We start from the raw sequence: 27,282 nt of genomic DNA on the forward strand, positions 1-27,282 counted from the left end.
TGAACCGTTTGAGTTTGCAACAGTTATTTTGGTTAAAATCTGCAGATTATGTGGCTCATGGTGGATTATTTGGCAAATGCGGAGAATCTATAATTGTGAGACAATCGCTGCAGCCGCACAATCACATAATCGCAGTGGCCCTGCTATGCCATTTGGTTATGAGCCAATATTACCATGCTTAGAGCAGAGAGCACAAACACTTTAGTAGTGGTAAAGTGCTCAGAGTAATGTACTGCCACAATAGGGAGAATCTCCAGTTTGCCTTTGGTACTACAAAAATAATTTGATGAATTATTCTGCATTTGGTTTGGTTTGCTGAATTATTCTGTATTTGAATGCTCTTTGATGTTTTTAACTTTTTAACACTTAGTAACTTGAGCTCACTGTATGAAGGGTGGGGTGGACATTACCTATCAACAGGTTTGGTTATTCCTTTCTGCTGCCAGGAATCAGCTCACTCAATGTCGATGAGGGGTGGAGTGAAAGGTATTCAGTGTGCAGTCTACAAGTTTATATAGGTACAACAGAATCCCAGGTTGCAAGTCTTGATTATTGAGTCAAATGTCGCACGGAGTTGTGGCACATGATTTACCAAGGAAAGGATGCAGAATAAAAGGGCAGGCAGAGTGATCATCTGCTCCCATGGAATGTCAGAATCCTAAATAGCTCTCAGATGTCAAAGCAAATCCTTGCCTATTGATACCCTTCTATAGATATTGCACTACTCTAAGAAGCACATCTACCCGCAACTCTGAGCAGCAGTTTGCAGGTAAATTTACCAGTAATAGGTGTTTTGCTTCCTTCTCAGTATACGCTGGAGGAGAGACTGTGTTTATTAAGGAGGGCACACAATTCGGCCCACTATCCATGATCGTAGATATTGAGGCTGCTCCTTGATACTTGAGGGTATTTTGGGTAACTCATATCTAACTATTTTTTGGACCCAAGAACGATTGCCCTAGTCTTGGACTCCTGCTTAGAGAGAGGGGACATTGCCCTAAGCTTTTATTGGCATCTGCCAAAACTTCGTTGAAAATGATGGAATTTCATGAGCTTGTTGACAAATGACAAAAAGGTACCATAATACTCATTGGAATTCATTGTACTCAGCAGCCCACAACATGTTATTTAAAGTAAATGACTGCTTAGGCTTAAGGGATGTAAACACATATACTGTGCATGTTGAACATTCTGCATGAACTCTACCAGATCATTGCTCAGTGCCACTTTGGATCAAAATATCAGACTATACAGCACATAATTTAACACGAAGCTTTCGCATGTTGGAACTGCAGTGTGCAGTCTTTGGAACTGTACTAAAGGAAACAATAGTGGAATTTATTTAATTAAACAAAAGATTTGTTTTCATTTCTGGTCTCTATGGAAGGCCTTCAAGTTAATAATCATGGGGTTCTGCCTGTCAAAATTCTTCAGAATTATAAAGGTTAGGGACCAGATATACAACACATTTTTATGGTCACAAACACTTTTTACGAAGTTTGCAACAGCAAAAATGTTTTTTTAATTGTATTCATCCCTAAAATTGAATTGTAACCCGATAACAATTTGTATTTGAAAGGGACATGTTATAGGTTTGCAATGCATCAATGTTTTCTGACTGCAATTTATTCATCAAAGATTGAAAACTTACCGACTCCCAACTGGAATGTAAACCCTTACACAACAAAAGTGAAAAATTCCCCTTGGGACTCCTTCTGCCTTGTGTATTTAAAAAAAAATGTTTATCGGGGAATAGGTAGTGATCCAGGGGAACACTGACAACTCTCATACTTAAAATAGAAAGGGCACACTTATTTTAAATGCCACACTTTTTTCTATGAGGAGAACGGGCTGCACTAAAAACAAGCATTTACAATGCATTTACAATGCAATAGGTCTTGCATTTGCGAGAGTTTAAGCTATTGGCATTGTAAATAACTATGGGGCATATTATCAAGAAACTGCGTTAAAATTATTGCCGCTTTAGCGGCAGAAAACTACCACTAAAGCGGCGATAATGGACTTGATAATATGCCCTTGAGAATTAACATAGAAGCCTATGTTCTGGTGTCAACATGGGCTTCTATTGGAATTCTCTGCCGCATATTATCAAGCCCATTATCGCCGCTTTAGCGGCAGTATTCTGCTGCTAAAGCGGCAATAATTTTAACGCGGTGCTTGATAATATGCCCCCATGCCTTTTATTTATCTATTCAGAAAAACAACCCATACATACAAGGCATTGTCATTTACAATGCAAATAAGTCAAACTCTCACAAATAACCTAAAGGCATGGGTTTGAAGATGTGTAGAAGCATTGGATACGCACATGGGATGATATTGAGGAGGCGGTAGAATAGGGAGTTGCATAGAAGAATGGTATTCTAACAAACAATTATACCAAATTCAAAGAGTGTGTTTCTTTTAGTACAGTTTGAGGTCTGAGTGATGAGACATTGAAATGTTAAAGCTTAGCCATTTAAAGGTCAAGTGCTGGACAAGAAAAATGCAAGGTCAAAAGTGATTTGTGCTCTAAGCGTGGAGGACGCAAATATGCATTTAGCATTTCCTCATTTATGTATCACCTGCTTCTCCCTTGTGTATAAAGGGTGTCTTCTCTCTGGGAAATCTCCATGTTTGTTATGTATATCAATTCTTTTATCAATTCTTTTACAAACTGCCAAAGTACGAGGACGTGTGTGCAAGCAGGTAAAGAGCTGGTGCGGCACACCCAGAGAAAACAGAAAAGGGACTACAAGTCATATCAAACGAGAACATTCTATTAGGGCAAGCCAGTTAAATAAAAAAATAAAAATACGAAGTGAAATTGCTCTCCCACCCTCGCAGCTCCACCATTCAGTGAGGCTCTCTCCAAGCCCCTGCAGTCTTGAGTGTTGCTGGTGTTCGAGGCCCTCCTCCACCCGCTGGATCACCTGCGCCTCATCCCTGGTGGTTCAGTGGACCTCTGTCTCCTTGTCTCCCTCCGCTCTCCTCTCCTTTTTTCACTAATTTTCTTTCTCCCTGTTTCTCTCTGTTCTGTTCTTTAGCACTTTTTCTACCTTTTCTCCTTATTCCACTTATTTACTTAGCCTCCCTGGTGGTCCATTAGACCCCTGCTCTCCTTTGTCTCACTCGGCTCTCCTCTCCGTTTTCACTCGTTTTTCTTCCTCCCACTGTCTTTCTCTGTTCTGCACCTTTTGCACTCTTTCTACCTTCTTGCCTCATTCTACTTATTTCCATAGCCTCCTTTCTCTCTCCCTTTCCGTTCCTGTCCGTTTTCTTTGCCCCACCACTTCTGCCGCTGTGGCCCCTCCCCCCGCACGACCAGCGCGACCAATCCAGCTATCCTCCCCGCTCCCGCCTCCCAGCGGTCTAGCTCTCCCTGACCCCTACTTAATGGGACCATGCGCAGTAGGCGCACCGCTGGTGTGCCAAAGGCGTACCAAAGGCAAGCCCGTCTGCGCCCAACTGTGACCAGCGCCAGGAACCCTGGACCTCAGCACCGCCAACGCTAGAGCCCTGCAGCACTCCACAAACTCAACCCAGGCCGCAACAACAACTGCAAGCTAGCTTCGCTGCCCGAAACCCACGGACCCTTCAGCTTTCACCGCTGCCGACAAACCTGCAGCACCGACAGGAGCACGGACACAGCACAACCCGACTGCAAGAACACACCCGAACCGAAGACCGTGCAATGCATCCTCCTCAACGTCCGATCACTACACAAACACGCCACCAAAATCTGGGACCTCCTTGACAGCACCATCCCGGATGTAGCTTTCTTCACCGAAACCTGGACCGACACCACCTCGGGACCGGACATCACCATTGCTATTCTCCAAGGATACAAGATCACCAGAAAGAATCGCCACACCCACCCGGGAGGAGGAATCGCCATTGTCTACAAATCCTCCACCGGAGCACACTCCCTGACGAGCCCACAGACATGATGGAACATCTACACTTCAAGATACAGACCAACCCTACCACCACCCTCTGAGGAACCCTCATCTACCGACCCCCGGGACCCCATGGACCATTCACCAACTCCATCACTGGCATCATCTCCCCGCATGCCATTGCATCCACTAACTACACCCTGCTGGGAGACCTCAACTCTCACATCAATAACCAACTGGACCCCAACGCCACATCCCTCCTGGACAACCTCCACAACATTGGACTCTGCCAAATCGCGATGGAACCCACACACTCAGCAGGACACCCCCCGACCCCCTCTTCACAACAGGAAACTCCACCACCTTCAGCCACACCACGGAACTCACATGGACTGACCACCAATGCATCCACTTCACCTTCAGAACACCCACCATCCACAGACACCAGCACCTGCTCCCATGAAGAAACTGGACCAGAATCACCAATGACCAGCTAACCCCCTCACTCAGCAACTCTGCACCAACCATCGTGGAAAAACCACGACCCAAACACAGTAGCCCGAACCCTGCACAGATGGATCTCCGACAGCGCCAACACTATTCCCCATCAAGAAAAACAACAACACCCTAGCCAAGAAAGCCAGATGGTTCACCAGCGAACTTCAAAAGTCCAGATGCACCTGCCACCGCCTTGAAAAGTCCTGGAGGAACACCATATCCACTGAAGCCCACAACAACTTTAAATCCGCTAACAACGCCCACCCCCTACTCAACAGAAAAACGAGGAAAAAGCGATTGAAGACAGAATCTCCACTCATGCACACAATAGCAAAGAACTCTTCAACATCATCAAGGAGTTCGCCCAACCCACCAGCGAATCGACCGACATCCCTCCCTCAGAAGGCCTCTGTGACAAACTCAGCACCTTCTTTCACCACAAAATCCAAAGCATCTACGACAACTTTGACGAAGACAGCCCACACACGGAACCCCTACCAACACCCCTGACACCCTGAAGTCAATGATTGACAGCTGGACAGCCCTCACCACTGAAGACATAATGAAGACAATGAAGTCAATCCTCTCCGGGGCCCCCACAGACCCCTGCCCCAACCACATCTTCAACAGAGCCGCCGACTACATTACACTCATGCACCGCCACACTATCAACCACTCCCTGGTGGCCGCCTCGTTCTCCGCCGACTGGAAACACACCGAGGTCAACCCCCTCCTGAAGAAACTCTTGGCAGACCCCACCGCCCTAAAAAACTACAGACCCATCTCCCTACTCCCGTTCTCGGTAAAAGTCATCCAGAAAGCTATCAAGCCAACTCAACACTTTTATCGAAGAGCACAACATCCTCGACTCCTCCCAATCCGGCTGCAGGAAACACCACCGTACGGAAACCGCCCTCCTCGCCACAACAGATGACATCCGCACCCTACTGGACAAAGGAAAAAGAGTAGCGCTCATCCTCCTTGACCTCTCAGCGGCATTTGACACAGTCTCCCACTGCACCCTAATATGCAGACTTCACGATGCAGGGATCCAGGACAAGGCCCTCGACTGGATCAGCTCTTTCCTCTCTGCCAGAACGCAGTGGGTCTTCCTCCGCATACCCACATTTTAAAAAAACGAACCACTCACCTGCTGCTTTGAGCGGGGCTTTATCTCTCCTTCATCCTCTACGAGCGCCATCTTGGGACAGTGGGGACAGAATTTGGGCGCCATATTGGTGTGCGCGCTAGTGTTCAGACGGCAGACTACTTAAGCAGGCCAATGCAAGCGCGCAGTTAACACTTGATTTAACGTGTCACTTGCTGAGCGGATAGACACGGGGGTCACTACAGGCAACTAGGGGCTGGCAATTTGCTGCTGGTGCTATCGACCGAATAAGGTCTTTTTACTGTTCATTCATTTTAACTTTACCGGCCTCTTCCTCCACATACCCACATTTAAAAAAAACAAACCACTCACCTGCTGCTTTGAGCGGGGCTATATCTCTCCTTCATCCTCTACGAGCGCCATCTTGGGACAGTTGGGGACAGTATTTGGGCGCCATATTGGTGTGCGCGCTAGTGTTCAGACGGCAGACTACTTAAGCAGGCCAATGCAAGCGCGCAGTTAACACTTGATTTGACGTGTCACTTGCTGCGCGGATAGACACGAGGGTCACTACAGGCAACTAGGGGCTGGCAATTTGCTGCTGGTGCTATCGACCGAAAAAGGTCTTTTTATTGTTCATTCATTTTAACTTTACCGGCCTCTTCCTCCGCATAACCACATTTAAAAAAAACGAACCACTCACCTGCTGCTTTGAGCGGGGCTATATCTCTCCTTCATCCTCTACGAGCGCCATCTTGGGACAGTTGGGGACAGAATTTGGGCGCCATATTGGTGTGCGCGCTAGTGTTCAGACGGCAGACTACTTAAGCAGGCCAATGCAAGCGCGCAGTTAACACTTGATTTGACGTGTCACTTGCTGCGCGGATAGACACGAGGGTCACTACAGGCAACTAGGGGCTGGCAATTTGCTGCTGGTGCTATCGACCGAAAAAGGTCTTTTTATTGTTCATTCATTTTAACTTTACCGGCCTCTTCCTCCGCATAACCACATTTAAAAAAAACGAACCACTCACCTGCTGCTTTGAGCGGGGCTATATCTCTCCTTCATCCTCTACGAGCGCCATCTTGGGACAGTTGGGGACAGAATTTGGGCGCCATATTGGTGTGCGCGCTAGTGTTCAGACGGCAGACTACTTAAGCAGGCCAATTCAAGCGCGCAGCGCGCGGGCGCGCCGTTGGCGCGCCAGAGGCGCGCCAGAGGCATGCCCGTCTGTGCCCGTCCGCGTCCCGGACGAGTCCGGGGCGATATACGATGCCTGTAAAGTCAACAAGGCACACCATACTTATTCCAGAAAACAGCTTCTGGAGATAGGTAGCAGGGCAGACACTGCCGCTGATGTTAATGCTGCTGACCTTGGGTTGGACACAGAAAATAGGCGCACTAATACTCCCAGTTACCTCAATTGGGGGCTGATAAACAGCAGATCATTAGTGAAACATCACATAGAAATTGCTTTATTGATTGATGATATGAAGCTTGATGCTCTGTTTCTTACTGAAACATGGATTAGAGCAGAGTCAGCCGTAGAGATAGGCCTCGCCTGTCCTGACGGATTTAAAATCATACACAGACCTAGGAAAGAGGGTAAAGGAGGAGGGGTGGGACTGATTTTCAGAGAGGAACTCAATTTCACTCTGCTACAAGTGGATGAGCTAGATGGAATTGAATTGATGGGATTCTCGCTTCAGGAAGCTAGAGGTAGTCTTTTTACAGGACTGCTCTGTTATCGTCCTCCGGGGAGTAACACTTTGCAGCAGCCCCTCCTGAACACCATCGCTAACTTATCTTTAAGACATTCTAAAATGGTTGTCTTGGGCGACTTCAATTTGTGGGAGAATGCAAGTACGAAAAACCAGCTGAGAGACTTGAAGTACACCTGTAATAATCTTAGTCTCCGACAACTGGTCACCTCCCCGACTCACCGGGGAGGACATATACTCGACCTTTTATTTGCAAATGAGTCAGAGGTGGAACTTTTAAATATTGTCCCCCAAAATTGGACAGACCACTACCTTATCCATTTCAAAATATGGTTAGCTGATTTTCGAGGCCAAGCCAATATCGCAGTGTTGTTTCGGAAAGGCAGGAATTGGTCTAAATTAGCGAGGACAGGTGCTCTCTTAACACCACCCGCAGTGAGCCCATTCCAGGTATCCAGTACGGTTGAGGATAATTACAACACCTATCAGGATTTTATTACGGATGCTCTGGATCAACTAATTCCGCTGAGAAATTTAAAAATTAGAAATAAAATGTCAGCACCCTGGTATAATGACGAATTGAGACAGTCAAAGCTACAGTGCAAAAAGGCCGAAAGGAAATGGAGGAAGGGGTACTTGGACGGGGACAAGCTAGTATTAAAGTCAGCACAGAGTAGATACAAGCTGCTTATTCTGGAAAACAAAGCTAATTTTTATGCTAAATCCATTGTGCAAGCACCCAATGGGACTAAAGAACTTTTTAGAATTGTAAGAGCTATATCAGCTCCAACATGTCTGGAGAACAAAGTAGAGGCCTCACAGAAGCTGTGTGACGAGATTGCCATCCACTTTGAGGATAAAGTGGCAAAGATCGTTGACCTCCTCAAGGACAATGAAGTGTCTGCTCAGGACCTTGGTAAAGAGGAAACTAAGGGGACCCTGGGCCAGCAATGTTCCTTGGTCACTTTTCCCAACTTTACAGACCTTACTTTCGACACAATGGTGTACAGTATTTCTTCTGGCTCGCCTCTTGACCCCTTGCCACAGAAAGTGTGGAAGTCATACGGCCGCCTGACTTTTCCTTGGCTACGTCAGATCTGTAACTAATCCTTGGAAGAAGGCTCAGTCCCGAAGGGATGGAAGCAGGCGGTGGTGTCCCCTCTTATCAAAAAGCCCGCCTTGGATCCAACTAACCCGGGTAACTTCTGGCCTATTTCCCTCCTTCCTTTTCCTATTATGATCTTGGAAAAGGCTGTGAGCAGATCTCTCTCAGATTATTTGGAGGAACATCACCTGCTGGACAGGGATCAGTTTGGCTTCCGTCCCGGTCACGGGACAGAGTCTGCCCTGATAACCATGATGGATAACTTGCGGATGCGGGCTGACAACGGGAGCACCGCTGTTCTGGTGCTCTTGGACATGTCAGCCACATTCGATACAGTAGGTCACCCACTTCTGCTTGAGAGATTGGAAGGAATAGGGGTAAAGGGCCGGGCACTGCAGTGGCTTCAGTCTTACCTGATGGGGAGACAACAGGTGGTAACTTTGGGGCCGTTCTCCTCTGGAAAATCCCCCATAGTTTATGGGGTACCACAGGGCACCAGTATCAGTCCCATTCTTTTTAATATATACTTACAGCCACTATTTTCGATTATCAAAGCGTTTGGGGTTGAGTTAGTCAACTACGCAGACGACACGCAACTGGCATTTTCGCTGGAGGGGAAACAGGCGGTCCCCTTGGAACAATTCCAAAATTATATGCGTCTGACCACAGACTGGCTGCGGAGAAATTCCTTGCAGTTTAATCGAGGAAAGACGGAGGTATTGTATTTCTCACCGGCAAGGTTGATCCAACACCTGCCGGTGGAGTTTAGGCTTGCCCCGGAGGAGGCCTCATTAGCCCCGGCCAATACAATACCCAACCTCGGGTTCCTGTTTGATAAAAACCTCCAACTCGACTCGCAGGCAAGTAAGACAGCCAGCATGTGCTTCGGGTTACTGCGGCTATTACGTCGGATTCTTCCGATGTTGCCAGAGGACATGCGACCGTTGATTGTAAGGAGCACGATACTGATTAGAATGGATTATTGTAACTCTCTGTACTTAGGGGCCCCTCAATACATCTTGCAGGGGCTGCAGAGAGTCCAGTCGGCCGCAGCGAAGCTTGCGCTAAACCGTAGGCACGACTCTTCTTCTACTCAGGCTTTGAGAGAGCTCCACTGGTTGCCAGTCAGGGAAAGGGTCCTTTTCAAATCCCTTTGCCTGATCCACAGAGCAACACATGGGATGGGCCCGGTCCCTCTTCAAGAAAGATTTACATGGTATCTCCCCCAGAGACAGCTGCTCTCCTATAGCGCCAATCTGCTGGTAAAGCCAAGATTCAAACGAGCCAAATTGGGCAGGAGGGCTTTTAGTGTGGTGGGTGCTCGGATGTGGAACGAGCTCCCACTGAGGATCAGATAGATTGACTCCTTAATGGAATTCAGAAAGAGCCTTAAGACTTGGCTTTTTCCGGTAGCCTGACTGTTCCGCCCCGCCTAATCCCTCAGCATCAGTGTTATTTGTTTTTATCAGAGCGCCAGGATACCCGTGGGGTGACAGAGCGCTATATAAGCACCAATACAATACAATACAATGCAGACTCCCCCCTTCCTCCTGGACCCTACACCAACCACCTGCGGAGTCCCCCAGGGCTCCTCCCTCAGCCCGATGCTCTTCAACATCAACATGGCTCCGCTCGCCCCCATCGTCAGAACCTACGGACTCAACATTGTGTCATACGCAGACATCCTCTCCCTATCCAACAAACTCAACACCGCCAGACACAACTTTCGAGAAGGCATGGAAGCCGTCGCCAAATGGATGAAGAACTGCTGCCTACAACTAAACACCAACAAGACAGAAGTACTCATCATGGACCCAAACCCCGATGCCTGGAATGACACCTGGTGACCCCACGCCCTTGGAAACCCACCCACCCCCACAGACCACGCACGCAACCTGGGAATCATCCTGGACTCCGAGCTAAAAATGGACCGCCAGATAAACTCAGTCTCGGCCTCCTGCTTCCACACCCTCCACCTCCTACGTACGACCTTCAAATGGATCCCCCTCAAACACAGATAGACCGTCACTCACGCCCTGGTCACCAGCAGACTTGACTACTGCAACGCACTCTACGCAGGAATGAACAAAAACCTTACCCGCAAGCTACATAACATCCAGAATGCCGCCGGAAGACTGGTCCTCAACCTGCCAAAACACTGCCACATCTCCCAGCACATGCGCACACTCCACTGGCTCCCCATCGAGACAAGAGTCACTTTCAAGATACTCACCCATGCACACAAGGCCCTCCACAGCACCAGACCAGCATACCTGAACAGCCAACTCAAATTCCACGCACCCCAAAGGACCCTACGATCAGCCCAGCTCTCCTACACAGTGGTCCCACGCACCAGAAAAACCAGATCAGGAGGCCGCTCCTTCTCCTACCCCGCGGCCAAAGCCTGGAACGCCCTTCCGCTCCACCTCAGAGAGACAACATCGCTTCCCATCTTCGTAAGAAACCTCAAAACTTGGCTCTTCGACAGACACCCTTCTTGATGGACTGGAACCTGCAGCCCCCACCCCCAGTGCCTTGAGACCCTTACGGGTGAGTAGTTGCGCTTAACAAACACCTGATTGATTGATTCATTGAGGCAATAGCTATTTTAAAAAATGGATGCAGATGGATGAGCAGAGGGCCACGGCAACATTGAAAAAAAGCACCGACGGGCTGAAAGAAGATTGCTGCTGGGGCTGTATGTGCTAAAAAGGGGGAGGGATTATAACATTAACCAGAATAAAAATGGGGCAGAAGCAGCCACGGGCCAAAAGCATGAAAACAATAAAGTTAAAAAGTTCTCAGAACCAGGAGATAACTAAGGCAAGCGTAAGTACACTGTACTTTACCGGTGCTCCTGAGCCTTAGAAGGAAGTCAACTATTGGTTGCAGAACAAGACAGGAAGCAGCAAAGAAGAGCGACACTGGAATGGACCAATCCTAAGTGGGAGGCGGGAATAAAGTGGTTTTACCGATTACAGCAGGTCTTGCAGACAGTGCATGCGCGCTGATGCTCGACCTAAAAATGTAATCACGGACATGGTGGTCTACTGATCCTTGCAGGACGCCATCCCTGTGATGGCGTCCAATTGATGTGAGTTGCACCTTGTGACCTACCTCATTAATATTCATGAGGTAGGTCGAATCACAACCTACTTGAACCAGAATTTTACAAACCTATCTATTAGTACATGTGTCAGTTCTTAAAATATATTTACTGGAACACCTTTTTGTAAGCAGTACATGGTGAATGGGGGGCCATATTATATACAGTGTGTTCGGTGGGCACACTGCCATGTGCGCCTGCTTTGTCCACCCGGGGACACAACGGTATTGCAGAAAGGGCAGCAGATACTTCAGAGACCCATTCTGTAATCCTGATGGCACTGGTGCACATGTATCACCTGCTCTATCAGGAGAGGGAGTTCCCTCATTTGCATGGAGTCATATCTCTTATATTACTATATTATAGACATGGGTGCAGAGGCACATAGGCCATCATCTTTGTCTCTTGGTTGTATAGCACTCTGCAGGGGGAAGATGCCTCAGATTTATGGGCCATTGGGGTATGTAGAGTGCAGTTCTGGAGTTTATGCTCACAGATTACCAGTAAGTATACTGTTGTTCTCAGACAGATGAGGTATCTCTGAACAGTAGGCACAGATTAGCAAATTCTGAATGTATAAACAGGATTTACTACACATCTAAGAGTATGGCTTAATATAGATTTAGAGAAGATGACAGATGTCAGTGATGCTGCGCAAGAGATGTAGATTTGTTCAGCTCTCCTTGGGATACCACAGAGTGATTGACTCCTGGGTAAGAGTGTTCAAAGATGTATCTCTTAAAATAGAGGTAGCATTACTTCTGTCTAATTGCTAGCACTGCTGGAGTATGGGAAGAAGATACCAAAAACTGCGTATACACAGCAATGATAATGCTTCTGGCCCAAGGACACACGGCTGTATGTTTTGGACCTGGTCACATCACTTTGACTCAGGACTGGCTGAGATTTCTTGTATACTGCAATGAACCCGCAGACCTCTTTATAACTCTTCTCCTTTATCAGCTCAGGTGAAAGATATAAGGACCCCTGCATGTTTTCTTTCTTTGATGAGCAGACACACAAACTTATCTGTTCATGACAATGTTAAGACCTGGAACACCCTATCCCTCCACCTCAGACTATCTCCCATGCCACCCTAGCTCAGGAAGTACCTCACAACCTGCCTCTTCCAACGACCCCAGCAGTTAGACGGATTTGCTCCCCACCTCCGCCCAGCGCTTTTGGAGACCCTCACGGGTGAGTATTTGCATTTTAACACCCCTTCATTGATTGATTGTTAAGTAACTAACAAGGTACCAGAATACACTGATGTTCATAATGGTCTTAAGGATATTAACAAATTTGGCAACATTGGGTTTACAAATCTTTAGTTATAATAAGTAGATCTCAGTTTTTCATGACTAGGGAAAGGGAAACTTCTAAGGTTGACACCTTATTTGTTGTGCAAAATTACAGTTTGCTCTGATGGCTATATTGACGTACTAAAATAATGCCTTTTATATATTGTATGGAATATGTGTGACTACATTTATTTTGTTCGTCTTTGTTTGTATTTAATCAAAATAATAAACATTATACAGAAAGGTATGCGCCACAGGATTCATACTACAGGTTACTAATGAATTGTACTACTAATGAATTGTAGTATGAGATCTTCACCATCACAGAGTATTTTCAGGACAGACCTCAGCTCAATAGGAGCAATGACTTATTGGAGTTTCAGTCCACCATTTAGTTTGGGTTTCCCGCAACACTTATAAGAATAAATAAAAGAGCAACCTGCCTTCATAGTTGTGTATTTAGGAAATAGTATTAACTAAAGCTGCGAGCCCGGCTTTGAATGCCAGAAAAGCCTTTCCGTGTCTAGTGTCAGAAACTGATTAAGAAAAAGTGAATGAGTTCTACATGTCTGAATCATTTTGTCAGACACACAGAGGAACAAAATGCTTACTGACTTTGATCTACACCATGGATACTTCTCCATTTAGAAGAGGCGTTAATGATGGTGCTGCTGATAGCATCAGTAATGGAAATATTGGGTGAGATTTTCAGGCCGAAGCTTATTCCTGCCTCGTAGAATTACACACAGAAAGATTGAAGCCCCTGTGCAGCACATTCTTTTTCTTTTTTTCATTCTGCGAAAACAGAAACTGTGGATTTGACCCGTTCCCCTTCCCACCCTGGAAATTGAGATAATCCAACCTTTGAATAGAGTAATTCTATAACCATTTCCAGGGTGACAATGGGTTGGATCTAAGCAAGGGACTGGCAGCAAATTTAAATGTGTGTGGGGTTAGCCAGTCTTCCAAGGCAAATCAGATATCTGACAATGCCCTTCCCAGTCCTCGAGTAGGATGAAGCACTGTGGATTTCTGTGCACACTTGCAAAGAAATCCACAGAAGAAAATGCATATAGGCCTGCCAAGTATCCTGATGTGACTTCCTATAGCCTAAATGAATATTTTGGGCATAAGCCTAGGTTTACAGCTTTTGACAATGGGCCTCTCTGTGTCTACTCTTCAGTCGGAGCAGATTACCTCCATACAGTAGAGTAAACGAAAAAGATACTCAGCACATCTCATCAGTGGATACACACACTTACGCACAAAAACCCACATCAATTCCTGTATGAAAAAAAGTGTTCAGCACCACAATTGCCATGGGTACATTTACCATAAATATTTACACGAGAATACTTATGTGACTGGCATTGTAATAGAGCATTGTCAGGCTTTATTTTTAAAAGCTTGCTTTTGATATCCAGAATATTTGCAATATAAATTAAAGGCTCTCTCATGGAGCCGAGAAGAGTGTCAGAAGAGTTTTTTAAGAGCATCCTTCTGACGCCCACATAGCTTAAATATAAACGCCCAGAATTACCAGCACTTTAAGGCAGATTAGTGTCACAAAAGTGAGGCAGACTAGTGCAAACTGTAGAACTGCAGTTTACATTCCAGTACAAAATGCATTTTTGCGCTGGAAAGTAATGCAAAGTAGGGTTACACGCTCCTTTGCACTTCTTTGCATCAATAGAGCCTACCATGAGTGGTACATGTGCAAATCCCATGCAGCAACCAGTATTTTTTACACAAAGCACTATCTACTAAAAAGGTAGATATGGTTTTGTGCTAAAAATGTGCATATCCTGGACGCAGGCGTATTGTTGGAGAAACGTTTTCTTTTCAAACTTGGAAAGCATTTCAAGTTATGTCTTAGAATAGTATTTTGCAGTGGAAGCACACCTCTCCAGTACAAACCCTTTGCTAAACAAACTGCTCCTCAGCTGTCTCTGTTCTAACGGAAGATGGTTTGGGAGGATAACATTTGCACACAGTTCTGATTTTGACTTTATTCCCAAGCAATATGGATCTCCAATGGTGACTCTTGTGACCAAAGTCTTACGCTCTTTGCATGCGTCCCCATGGTATCTTCAAGTGGGTTAATATGCGCAAATCAAAGTGATCCAACACCTATTATAATCTGTCCATCAATGTCCCTTCCTTACTGAAACGCCTCAAGGGACTCCTCAAGGGACTCCTGCCCGCATCATTTCCCTCACCTTAGAACATCTTGCTTCAGCCACTCCCAGCATCTCCCTTGTGTCATTCTTGATCACCTGCCAGCATCACTTTTGGAACATCCTAACAAGCTACACTTGGCATAATCAACTGAACAGATGGAGGGCCCACATACTCCTTCTCTCCATTCTCTAAAAGAATATTTTCTAAGAGTAACTTTGGCTAATGTACCAGCAAATAACCTTTATCTTTTTTTCTCATTATCCATTGTAAATGAAATTAGAATACATGTGGAGAAACAAAGCTAAACTAAACATTGACTTCCAAACTATAAAGAAAGCAAATAAACAACTAAAAAGTAATCAACACCTTCACAAATAAAAACGTGTCTTACAAACACAAGGGGTAAAAGTATAAAACAAGCACACCTCCACAGAATGCAGACCCCACTGTCCAGCAGCCTAATAGAAGCCTAACAGGAGGTAGGAAATGGTATTTATAGAAACCAACAGCTTGACCTACATCCTTCAAATCGGGGAAAATTTAGGTGACGTTGAGTCTCATTTGAACATTCTGATAGGTTATCTATTTTGGCTGATCCACTAAAAAGAAAGATTGGCACTGACTCCCAGTTTTGAAAAATGGGAAAACTAAGCACCTCTTGAAGTTAGTGAAGTTCCTCAAACTTGCAAAATTTACCAGCGTGAGAAAAATTCTTGCAAACTGTATTTGCAGCTTAATTATTTCTTAAATGTATTTTTTTTGTGAGAACATATTCCAAGAAAAAAGGAGTTTTAGCTGCGGTTTTTTTCTGCGAAACTTCTTCCCTAAGATTTTTTTCCTGCATTTTATTTTAAAATATCACAAACTTTGTGAAGTTAACAAACTTGCGAATTAAAAAAAAATCGCAGGATTTCAGCATAAATCTTCTGGAACGTGGCATATTTTATATATAAAAGAACAAAGATGCTTGTTCCAGTCCTTTTAAGGAGATGTTACATGAAAGCCAACGACCCCACTCAAATACAGTTAAGCTATTTCACATCAGATTGTATGCACCCTACACACCATTGTCCACCTTGCAGGCATCTAATGACTTTCCACACATATTGAATCGATTTTCTAAATAAAGAACGTGCTGTTTGTCCTTATTTCATGAGTACACACATGGGCTATTCTTTAGTGTTTAGTTCTAGTGAAACTTCTGCAAAATCTGCACTTTATAAGTTAAATTAGTAGATACAATATGAGTTACAACAGCAACATTAGTATAATATCCCAATAGCTTTACATTATATGTATTCCGTCAGGCTACCACGTCAGATGGCCTTTCACCATTAAGTTTCCAATAGTAACAAAATGTACTCACATAAATAGCACTTAAGCTTAGCCAGTAAGATAGATCCGTAAGTCAGTGCACCTGCAGCAGCGATGTGCTTAACATGTCATCATCATAGGATGCAGTGCACGTGAATCTGACTCAACTCATCATCATTTACAAATCGTTTGAGTTCGGAGCAGTGGGAGAGAGAACACTGATCCCTGTTGTGAACACTAGGGGAGGGGCCAATGTCTGACATGTGATGCCTGGCTGGTTAATTTTAGCACTTCCACAATTTGATTGCTGACCTTTTTCAACGGGATTGCTTCTGCTGATCATGATGCTAGCAGAGTCTAGAATCATAATGTCTAATTACAGGAACAAGGCATATCGAAACGCTGACAGCGGAATGCTAATATTTGAGTTAGCAGTGAAAAAAGGGTTTAATTCCGAGTAAACTTCATTAAGATTTGTTCATTCAAAACGAATGGATGAACCTACCTTTTGAAGCCAGATGCAAGAAGAGCTCATTGAAAGGAAGTTGCTAGCGGCTCAGGTTGTCTATCAACACCTCTCGAGTGCCCGAGGCACGCAGCGCCCCGCGCGCCTGCCAGGCAGCGGAGAACTCAGGCGCACGAGGACGGACTATGGGCGCGCGCACATCCGAGGCTGAGCCATCAATTGATAATCAAGCCGGCGATGGCAGCGCATCCCATATTTGCATTGATTATTTTCACTTAAAAAGATGCATTTGAATGTATCCGACGCAGCATCAAAAGAATTCAGACCGAAACGGGGAGAGAAAAGCTTCGAGCTCGCCAAGTGCAGCTGGAAGATGCAGCCAGGCAGAGCCGTGCCTCGGAAGAGCTGCAGCTCCCTCTTCATGCCACTACTGTAAGAGGAGAAATACCATCGAGAGAGAACACGTTAATAACACAAATCCTAAAGGAAATTTATTCAGCGCAATGCGATTAGAGCGCCCGGCATGACAACAGAAATACAACACAAACGTATTCTGCTCTTTTCATCTAAATTGTAATGAGGCTGACACATGAATAGAACTATCATTTTTAAATAAGAGAAAATGTACGGCAGCAGTTTTTGATTCGGCGCATATTTAAATTCAAATATGTTTGGTGCAGTCCCGTTGCATTTGAGTTCATAGTTAGCTATTGGAATGAAAAACGATGCCATAACTCATTTCCATGGCAGCCTCGAGGTTTGCCTTGCTGCGTGTTCTGTGGAAAATGGTGTCGCCCTTTCACGACTGTAGCAAGATACGTATCCCCCTTGCTGCCTTTTGGTCAACGCAGGGATCTAAAAAGGGGAGCGCGAGTAAACGTGCTTTTTCAGGATTGTTTTTCACTCCATCGTTGAACTGTGGGAGTATTCTAATTACGGGACTGCCACAAAGTGTCCGTAATTCTGTATTGCATAATATTGCAAATGGTGCATCTAAGTGATAGCATACTATTCAGAAACAGTCCACCTCTAGGCGCTAATTTACAGCCCTAAAAATATAGGGGCAGATTTACAACAAAGTAACGCAGCACGGTGCAGCAAGTCATTTTGCTGCACTGTGCTGCGTTAGTTTGGAAAGCACAGAGATGCGACATATTTACAAGAATATGTCGCATCTCTGTCCTTCCCCTACGCTGGCGCACAAACTGCAGCCATGCGCCGGCGCAGGCACCCTTGCACCATGGTGCAAGGATGCCTGCGTCGTGGGGAGATTGTTTTTGTGCAGCAAGGGACACCTTCCTGCACAAAAACAATCACAAGAGGCTTTTTCCTCTTTCAATGTGTGCTGTAGAATGCAGCACGCATTGAAAGAGGAAAAGACGAGGAGAAATGAAAACATTTCTCCTCATTGCGCCTCGCTACGCCACCTCTAGGGTGGCGTAGCATCCACACGCATCTCCAGATTTACGACTTCTCGTAAATCTGGAGATGTGTCTTGTTCCATGGGTGTTGCGTGGGAACACCCACAGAAACACCCATGGAACGCCTCTTCAACGCACAGTGCTGCGTGTGAACGTGCCATATTTACGAGGAGAGGAAAAATCACCCAGGGTGGCTTTTCCTCTCCTTGTAAATATGAAGGAGCCCACTGCGCCACCAGAACGACACGAAAAGTGACATAGTGGTGGCGCAGGGGGCTTGTAAATCTGCCCCATAGAGGCTTATTCACAAGCCCCTTGGCCACCGGTATGTCACGTTTTCCCATGTTAAAAGTGACGCACTGGCGGCGCAAGGGGCTTGCAAATAAGCCCCATATTCTTTATTCTGAACTGAAGAGGTATTACTGTAGTGTGCTTGGGGTTACTTTTTCAAGTAATTTAGTATGACATTGTAGATACATTTGTGGGAACATCTGCTTCACTTCAACTTGTCTTTTCTTGGACATTAGGCAATTAAAGGTTTTGTAAAGTATTTTCTTGCCAATGAGACATAGTTATTTTTTCTTACACCTCAGCAAAAATGCATGCCAGGAGGCTTTTTCCGAAGTGTTTTCGTAACCCTTAGGCATTGGTCTTATACCTAAGGAGTTACAAAGCTACTTATATTACGGTCCAGGTCGGTAAGAAACATGATTGATTCATTTCCTTAGTTTAGATATCTGGTGGAAGATGAAGTTTCTGACATGGTTATCAGTGGACCAGAATTTGATTAAATACAATCCCAATGTTTTTTTTTATTGCATGGACTATGTTTATTGTTTGATTGTCAAAAGGCAGGAGAAGTCCCATTGATTTCGAATTCCCTAGCAACCTCTAATTCCGAATATGATGATCCTTGTGGAAAGATGTACCCATTATTCATTGACCTAAAATTCATTATTTCGGAGGCAACCAAATAAGGCCATATATGACAGTGATTTGCTAAAGTGGGCCTTTCACATCCAGTAGATTCTAAGTATTTTCTACACATCATCGAGAGCCACTTGGTGTCTCTAACTTAACACCAAAAGGACCTGCTATACAAATACATTACAAAAGGCGGCAGATGCACATTTTGTTGAAAAGCTTATCTGAAGTCACTACTTGACGATGACAAAAGCAGCTCTTGCTAAGCTGAAGAAAAAGTAGTTGGAGGTGCTGAAATGTTTAGGAGCCAACCATAGGTATTATGGAACTCTGAGATTGCCAAATTACAAGTCGGTCTAATATTGGTTCAAGGACATGACTCTTTCTTTCAACAATCTACAATTTGTGTATCTATCTCACTTTTGTGGGTTGTACGTTCACTGCTTACTCACTTTGCCACTATTTTCCTATCGTTCTCTTCCTTCTTATTTTGCCCTTTTCCATCATCCTCTATCTTGCTGTATGTAGGACAAAGCCTGGTGATGAAAAATATAAAGACATAAAAGATCTGAGTCATACTTTGGTAATCTGTTAAGAAATACATTCAGTGCTGTACCCTACCATCTTGATGAAGTCAGCAGGTGAAAGTAGGATACATAGATCTTTACTGTATGCATTCACTTTTATTTCAATGTACAGTGCTTGTAGCAGTGACTTCAATTGCCGCTGACAGGCTGCTTTATGCCACTCCCTCTTCTTATGCGCACTTATTATAAATTTGCCCAAAAGATAGAATGCAGTGAAAGCCATCTATCATTGCACAAATACATTTGGATAAAAGAAACTAGTAACCTGCATTCACTCATAATTGTGACTTCCCCACCTACACATAAAGAGACTTCATATGTGATGAATAGTATCAGTGAAGCTATTTTGGACCTGTGAAGCATCCCTAGGTTTATTAGTTGTAATGCAAATTCATATTATGGATAATGCTTTAAGTTGATTAAAATAGTTTTCATCTCACTGTATTTCACATATCCCTTTTTATTGCTAATTAAAAAAAATCTATCTTTGGTTCCTCTCCTAGAGACCTACTCTGGTTCTTTCATAAATGGGCCATTAAACTACACAAGCAATTGTACCGTGACATCATTGTTTGTCTTATTAATTATGTGAAGTACAAGGAACAGTGATTCCATCAGATAGTATTTTTCTTTTTGATTCCTTAGATGTTTTTATGGTACTTAATATGAACACCAAGAGAGTGTGAAAGAACCATTAAGAGATCACTGAGAAAGACACTTGGTATCCTTTGAGTCATCTGTTAATTACAGCCTACTGCTGCTGTTGCTGTTTTCCTTTGCAGCAATGAGAGTGAGAGCTTGGCCTTGCCCATCTTGCAGCTTGATTATTCTACATGCCTGCATTTTTCTGTAATTAAAATGCTCAACCATGCTGTTAGAAATTGGGTTTCTGAATGGCAGAGGTATTCACCCTGTCCAAGCAGGAACCATAATCCTAGTCAGTGTAGGTCACAACACAACCTAAATTATCCTGTGCTCACCCTCTGGTAGCTAGGCACAGAGCATTCAGGCTGATCTTAAGAGGCAATGTGTAAAGTATTTGTGCAACACTTCATAAAATAACAAAGTGAAAACACCATGAAATGAGTCCACAAAAGTTTTGAAAAATAGATTATGATTTTATGAATGAAACAAGACCAAATGACAAAAATCCATCAAGCAGAAGGAGAAATATGAATTTCTAAATATTAAATGCAAAAGATAGCACTTAGAATCAAGTAGAGCCGAAAGAGTTAATTGGTTACGCTAGACCAGGATATAGTTAAGAGTTCAGGCTGATCGAGATGGAGCGTGGGCCTGATGCAGGTACATGCAGGCCCGGAGCAAAAGTACTCTGATCCTGGTCACAACAGTGAGATGCCTGGGTGAGCCCCACACAGGTGTGGTGTTGTGCTAAATTTCTCCACTCAACTGCCGCGATGAGCCAGGACAGTGAGCGCAGAGTCGGTTGAGAAGTCTGCAGGTTCCGAATGCGATGTTGTGGTTTTCTCCATGCTGTAGAGACGAAGCGTCTATCTTTTGCACACAGTGGCAACAATGCGTTGGTTGCGAACTGGTGGTTCTGAGTGTGACGGAGCCGTGGGGTAGCTTGACACAGTGAGGCAGTGTCCTGGGAGTAAGTGTGACTATTGACACCCTTCCCACCCATTTTAAAAGGCTCATGGGGCATTATCCTCTTAGGGAACAAATCACAAAGTAGTATACCAAATTAGGTATTGTATACTGTGCATGACTATTCAGCATGCTCATCATGTAGTAAATAATACATGTACATGTACATACACTACTTTTTATACATCTTGTAGACATCGCTCCTTAAGATATAGTGAGTGTAGAAGGGATCATCTTGGTCCTGAAGAAGAAGACAGGGGAGGGCTTCGAAACATGGAGACAGACATAGGAGGGACAGCTCGTTACAGGCCATATACCTCCCATCTTGTTTCCCCACTTTCAATAATGCCAGCTCAAAGGAATAGCAAAGTTTGTTAATCCTAAGAGCCAGGTATTTTTTAATTTACTCTCTCATTCACTCCTGACCCTTCCACTCACACTCCTACATGACTCATAATTTTGTCTTTCACAAAAAATTGTGCTCTCACGTAGTCGTAGGTCGTAGTACGCCCGTACCGCAGCGGGGCGGGAAGACCCCTATGATGAAGCATGACACCAAGGGCCCTTTTGGTGTGTGAGAGGTATCTTAACAAAACTGTGTGCTTTTCTCACCATTGTAGGGAACACACTTAGTCTGGGAGGATTCAACTCTAAAACTATCTGAGGGTGGATTTCCATGTTTAGTACCTATTTTTTTGAGGAGGACATATCCACCTCCTCTGCTCCTATGAGCAGAACCTCTTCACTCCTCTTTTTAGGTTCTTAGTGTGATGCAGTAGTTCTGAATGCAATGGCACGGTCCGGTTCCAGCAACACCAGCGATTATAAGTCAGTTCTGAGAATGCATCGGTTTCACTGGAGCAAAATCCTAGGTTCCCTTCCAAACATCCAGAACACGGATGGCACCACCTTTCAGGATAGGCTCACAAGCAGATGAGAGCCAGGGTTGTAACAGTAAGGTTCAAAGTCTTTTTGTGTCCCTGAAACATAAGGCAACAGAAGGCAAGCCAGCAAGCCTCTTGGGTTCAAGTGATATAGGTCCAGTCCTTCTCACACTCAACAAGGCAAGGGCATAGCAAGGCAGAGTCCATCAAAGCAACAGTCCAGAAGAGTGGCAGTCCTTTCAGCAGCACAGCAGTTCTTCTTCCTGCAGAGTTGTCACAGGTCCAGAAGTGTACTGAGGGGCATCTCCCAATTGCACTTGAGTGTGGAAAAGTAATACAATTGATCACTTTCCAGAATTACGACCCTGGTGAAGGCCAAATCACCCGAAATGCATTAGGCAATTGTAGATGTTAATGCAAATAACATTATCCAATGAAGAATTATTGTTATGAATCAATAACGAACGCAAACACTGGAAACAAATTTACTACTTCAATAAAGTACTGAGAAAAATCAAACGAAAAGTGATCAATTTTATTATCTTTCCACACTTGAATGCAATTGGGAGACGCCCCTCATGAAGTGAGGTCAGCGCTTGTTGGAACTTCCTAAAAGTGGCATCTCTTCAACTGGAATTTGAAATCCAACTTTACCATAAGTTGTGATTTTAAATTGTGAGTTTAGTGCCATTAAACTCGAAAAGTCTATCTTTTTACAATAGGGAGTTACACTTAAAATATGTAATAAGGTAATCCCAATGTTATCCTAGGGGCGAGATAGGCCTTGCAGTAGTGAACATGAAATGGCGAGTTTTCACTACCAAGACATGCAAAGTTTAAAAATACATGTCCTGTCTTTTAAATACACTGCACCCTGATCTGTGGGTTGGTTCCATGATGGAATATCGTTAACATAAATATCGTCAGAAATAAATATCGTCACTAAAATATCGCTTACATTAATATCGTCATCCTATACTTAAACAAGAATTCACACAAATATCGATTTTTTTTAATCGACAACCCTAATATCGTTCACACTAATATCTACAACATAAATATCGACTACTACATTATCGACTTTATTTTAAATATCATTACCTTAGACATTTATATCGACTACACTAACATCGACGACCTATCTGCTTATAGAAATATACAAAAAATATCGTCTTTTTATTACCAACTCGATATGCACGATTCTTTTATTTTACTCACTTGATTTAACTATTTTACTTTACAAAACTATTCACACATATAATTATTTAGTTTTCCTAATACTTATTGATATAAAAATATATAATATATGTTAAAAAAAAAAACATTTACTGATACTATCATACACTCCGATGGCCTAAATGTGAAACACATTTCATTATTTTCTACATATAAACTATTTACATATAAAACAAAAAAGCACATATAAAACTTTTTACAATGTACTTTAACAAACAAATAGTGATGCAACAAACTCTTACGAAAATAACGGTTTTCTAATTCGAAATTACGTTCTCGACCAATGATTTTGAAATTTCACGAATTGAACCAATCAAAAGCTACCATTAATTAACTCACTAATATAAAAACAATTATACACTTAACGTAATTTACCATTTTTGGCACAAACTTGGAGAAAAATGGTTACCTTGCTGAGAGAAGAGAATACAAAACTACGACTACAACTACAAAACGTCATACTACACTTCAAGTAAGTAAAATCCCATTGCTTTTTTCATTCGAACTTAGCAAAAAGTAGATAAACTCCCTAATTTAAAAACTGTTCTTCTTTAGAGTGAAAACAAAACATGTTGAACTTATCAACAACGACCAAAAAATTAGATGTAAAAACATTTATAAACTACCTTATCCATGTCTACTTAGATAGCTGATAAAAATTATTTAAACTTGCTAAGTAAATGTACTATTTACTTCATATGTTAACAACTACTATCATCCAAATACTATAAGTAACACAATGATTATTTTTTCCACAGACTCTACAAAATTATTTACCTATCTACAACTACACTACCAACATCTTCTACTACATCAAGTAAGTATAGTCACTGTATGTATAACAATTCTGAAAGTAAAATCAAACACCTATAACACTAAATCATGTCTTTTAATTATTCTTTAACACTACTACAGAACTTAAAAATAAGAAAATTCAGAAAGAGAAATAAGAATAAAAGAATTACCAGTGAAGCCACATAGTAAGTATATGTTCACGCTTTTTCCTGCTCTTATACACATCTCTGTAAATCGTCTTCAATGTTCTTAAAAATACATATATATATTTTCCACAGATCTACCTTAGACATGGCAACTGGAGCTACTTTCATTACTTCGCAAAAAGGGAAACTAATGCTGAACTACATGGGTTACACCTACACCCAAGAAAGAGTAAAAGCGAATAAGACCCATTGGAAATGTAGCAAATATTACTCAAGTGCATGCTATGGTAGAGCAACAACTGTTGATAACAATGTGGTAAATGTACATGAGCATAACCACCCACCAAATGTAACAGAAGTGGAAGTTAGAGAAGCACTGGAAACATTGAAAGATGCTAGTAAAGGATCACAAGAAACAAGCACTAGTATTTTGAAAAATGTTTTAAGCAAAGTGCCAGAACATGTGACAGGACAGCTACCTTCTATTCCCAACTTAAAAAGATTAATTTCAAAAACTAAACGTGCTTCAGATCCAACTCCACCAACGCCAGAAAGTTTTAAGGATATAAAAATATATCCTGAATATACCATTACACATAATGAGGATAAATTCCTAATGTATGACAACCAGAGTCATGACAAACGAGTTTTACTTTTTGCTACTAATAGTAATTTGCAAAAACTTAAATCATGTCAAACATGGATGATGGACGGGACTTTTAAAGTTTGTCCCAAACCTTTCTATCAACTTTACACCATCCATGGGGAATACCAAGATACAAATATCCCTCTAATTTATACTCTGCTGCCAAACAAAACAAATACTACCTACGTTGAACTTTTAACAAAGATCAAAGAATTAACAGATAATTACTATCCTCAAAGAATTATAATTGACTTTGAAATAGCCATGATTCAAGCTATCCTTAAGATATATCCCCATACCTCAATACAAGGTTGTTATTATCACTACAACCAAAGTATATGGAGGCACTTACAAAAATCTACCTTAAGCATTGAATATTGTACAAACAGTCACTTTGCTTATCAAATAAAAAAGTTGATTGCATTGGCATATGTACCAACAACAGAAATAGCTAACTACTACAATTTATTAATTGACAGCCCTTTCTACCGCACCAATGAGAAAATACTAACTCCCTTCTTGAACTATTTTGAAGATACCTGGGTTGGAAGATTACATCGTTCAGGCCACCGTAGACAACCTAAATTTCAAATTCCATGGTGGAATGTGTATGCTAGTACAATAGCACAGAAAGCTAAAACTAACAACGCAGTTGAAGGATGGCATAATGCCTTCCAAGCCACTTTAGGAAGAAGTCAACCAACACTTCACAAACTAATCCAAAGCATTAAAAAAGAACAAAGCTACCAAGAACTCAGAATAGAGCAATCCCTTTCTAAAATTGGCCCTAAACTAAGTAAACAAACATTAAATATGTACGAATATCTCCAGCAAAAAACTAGACTGTACCCAAGTATAGAAGGTCTAGCATACTTAGACCTAATAGCTAAATCCATCCTTTAAATATAAATTTACCATGTTTAGTAATAATTTACTTTTTATTCTTAAAAAACAAATGAATATTGTAAAATATACATTAATATGTTCAATAGAATTATATATTAATTGTTTATTGTATATTAAAAAATGTTTTTCATTGTTAAATATTTTTCTCAGATGTTAAAAAATGTAAATTTATGTTATGTACATATCGTGATAAAATCAATGTCATAAAAAATATGTAATATATTAAATTTTTATAAAAAATCTAAAAATGTAATATACTAATGTATGCATAATTGAAACTGTATTTATGTACAAAACTGCAATATAATTTGTTAACAAAAATTATGTTAAATGTTTTATAAAATGTTCAAAATCTTTGCAGTAACAAATTAAACTATGAATAAAAAAAAAGATCTAAAAATTGTTATTTCTTAATTTAGAAACTTGTCATATGTATGTAAAAATGTTATAAAAATGTTTTTAATTTATATTGTTGAAATGAATATTACAACATGACATATATTATTCTTATTAAAAATAGTAAATAGATAATGCTGGATAATAAACCATAATAATTAACTATTCTAACTCCAATCCTACGTAAGTCAGGGTAAATGGTGGATAGTAAACCATTATAATTAACTATTCTAACTCCAAACAAAACATAAGTCAAGGAAAGTGCTGGATTGTAAACCATAATAATTTACTAATCTAACTCCAATCCAACATAAGTCAGGGAAAGTGCTGGATTGTAAACCATAATAATTTACTATTCTAACTCCAATCCAACATAAGTCAGGGAAAATGCTGGATAGTAAACCATAATAAATTACTATTCTAACTCCAAACATAACATAACTCAGGGAAAGTGCTGGATAGTAAACCATAATAAATTACTATTCTAACTCCAATCCAACATAAGTCAGGGAAAGTGCTGGATAGTAAACCATAATAAATTACTATTCTAACTCCAAAAATAACATAAGTCAGGGAAAGTGCTGGATAGTAAACCATAATAAATTACTATTCTAACTCCAAACATAACATAACTCAGGGAAAGTGCTGGATAGTAAACCATAATAAATTACTATTCAAACTCCAATCCAACATAAGTCAGAGAGAGTGCTGGATAGTAAACCATAATAAATTACTATTCAAACTCCAATCCAACATAAGTCAGGGAAAGTGCTGGATAGTAAACCATAATAAATTACTATTCTAACTCCAAACATAACATAAGTCAGAGAGAGTGCTGGATAGTAAACCATAATAAATTACTATTCAAACTCCAATCCAACATAAGTCAGAGAAAGTGCTGGATAGTAAACCATAATACATTACTATTCTAACTCCAAACATAACATAAGTCAGGGAGAGTGCTGGACAGTAAACCATAATAAATTACTATTCTAACTCCAATCCAACATAAGTCAGGGAAAGTGCTGGA

The 27,282-nt window shown here is 42.2% G+C and overlaps 1 long non-coding RNA gene across 1 annotated transcript in view; it reads right to left on the bottom strand.

The window, feature by feature from the left end:
- Nucleotides 1-17,018, bottom strand: part of LOC146834554 (uncharacterized) — a 203,814-nt gene extending 186,796 nt beyond the window's left edge. The window contains exon 1 of the long non-coding RNA XR_014960307.1: nucleotides 16,740-17,018. This is a non-coding gene — a long non-coding RNA (uncharacterized LOC146834554). The remainder of the gene's footprint in view (nucleotides 1-16,739) is intronic.
- Nucleotides 17,019-27,282: the final 10,264 nt, after the last annotated feature.

This window comes from Triturus cristatus, chromosome 4_2, assembly GCF_964204655.1.
Source record: "Triturus cristatus chromosome 4_2, aTriCri1.1, whole genome shotgun sequence".
Taxonomy (NCBI): domain Eukaryota; kingdom Metazoa; phylum Chordata; class Amphibia; order Caudata; family Salamandridae; genus Triturus; species Triturus cristatus.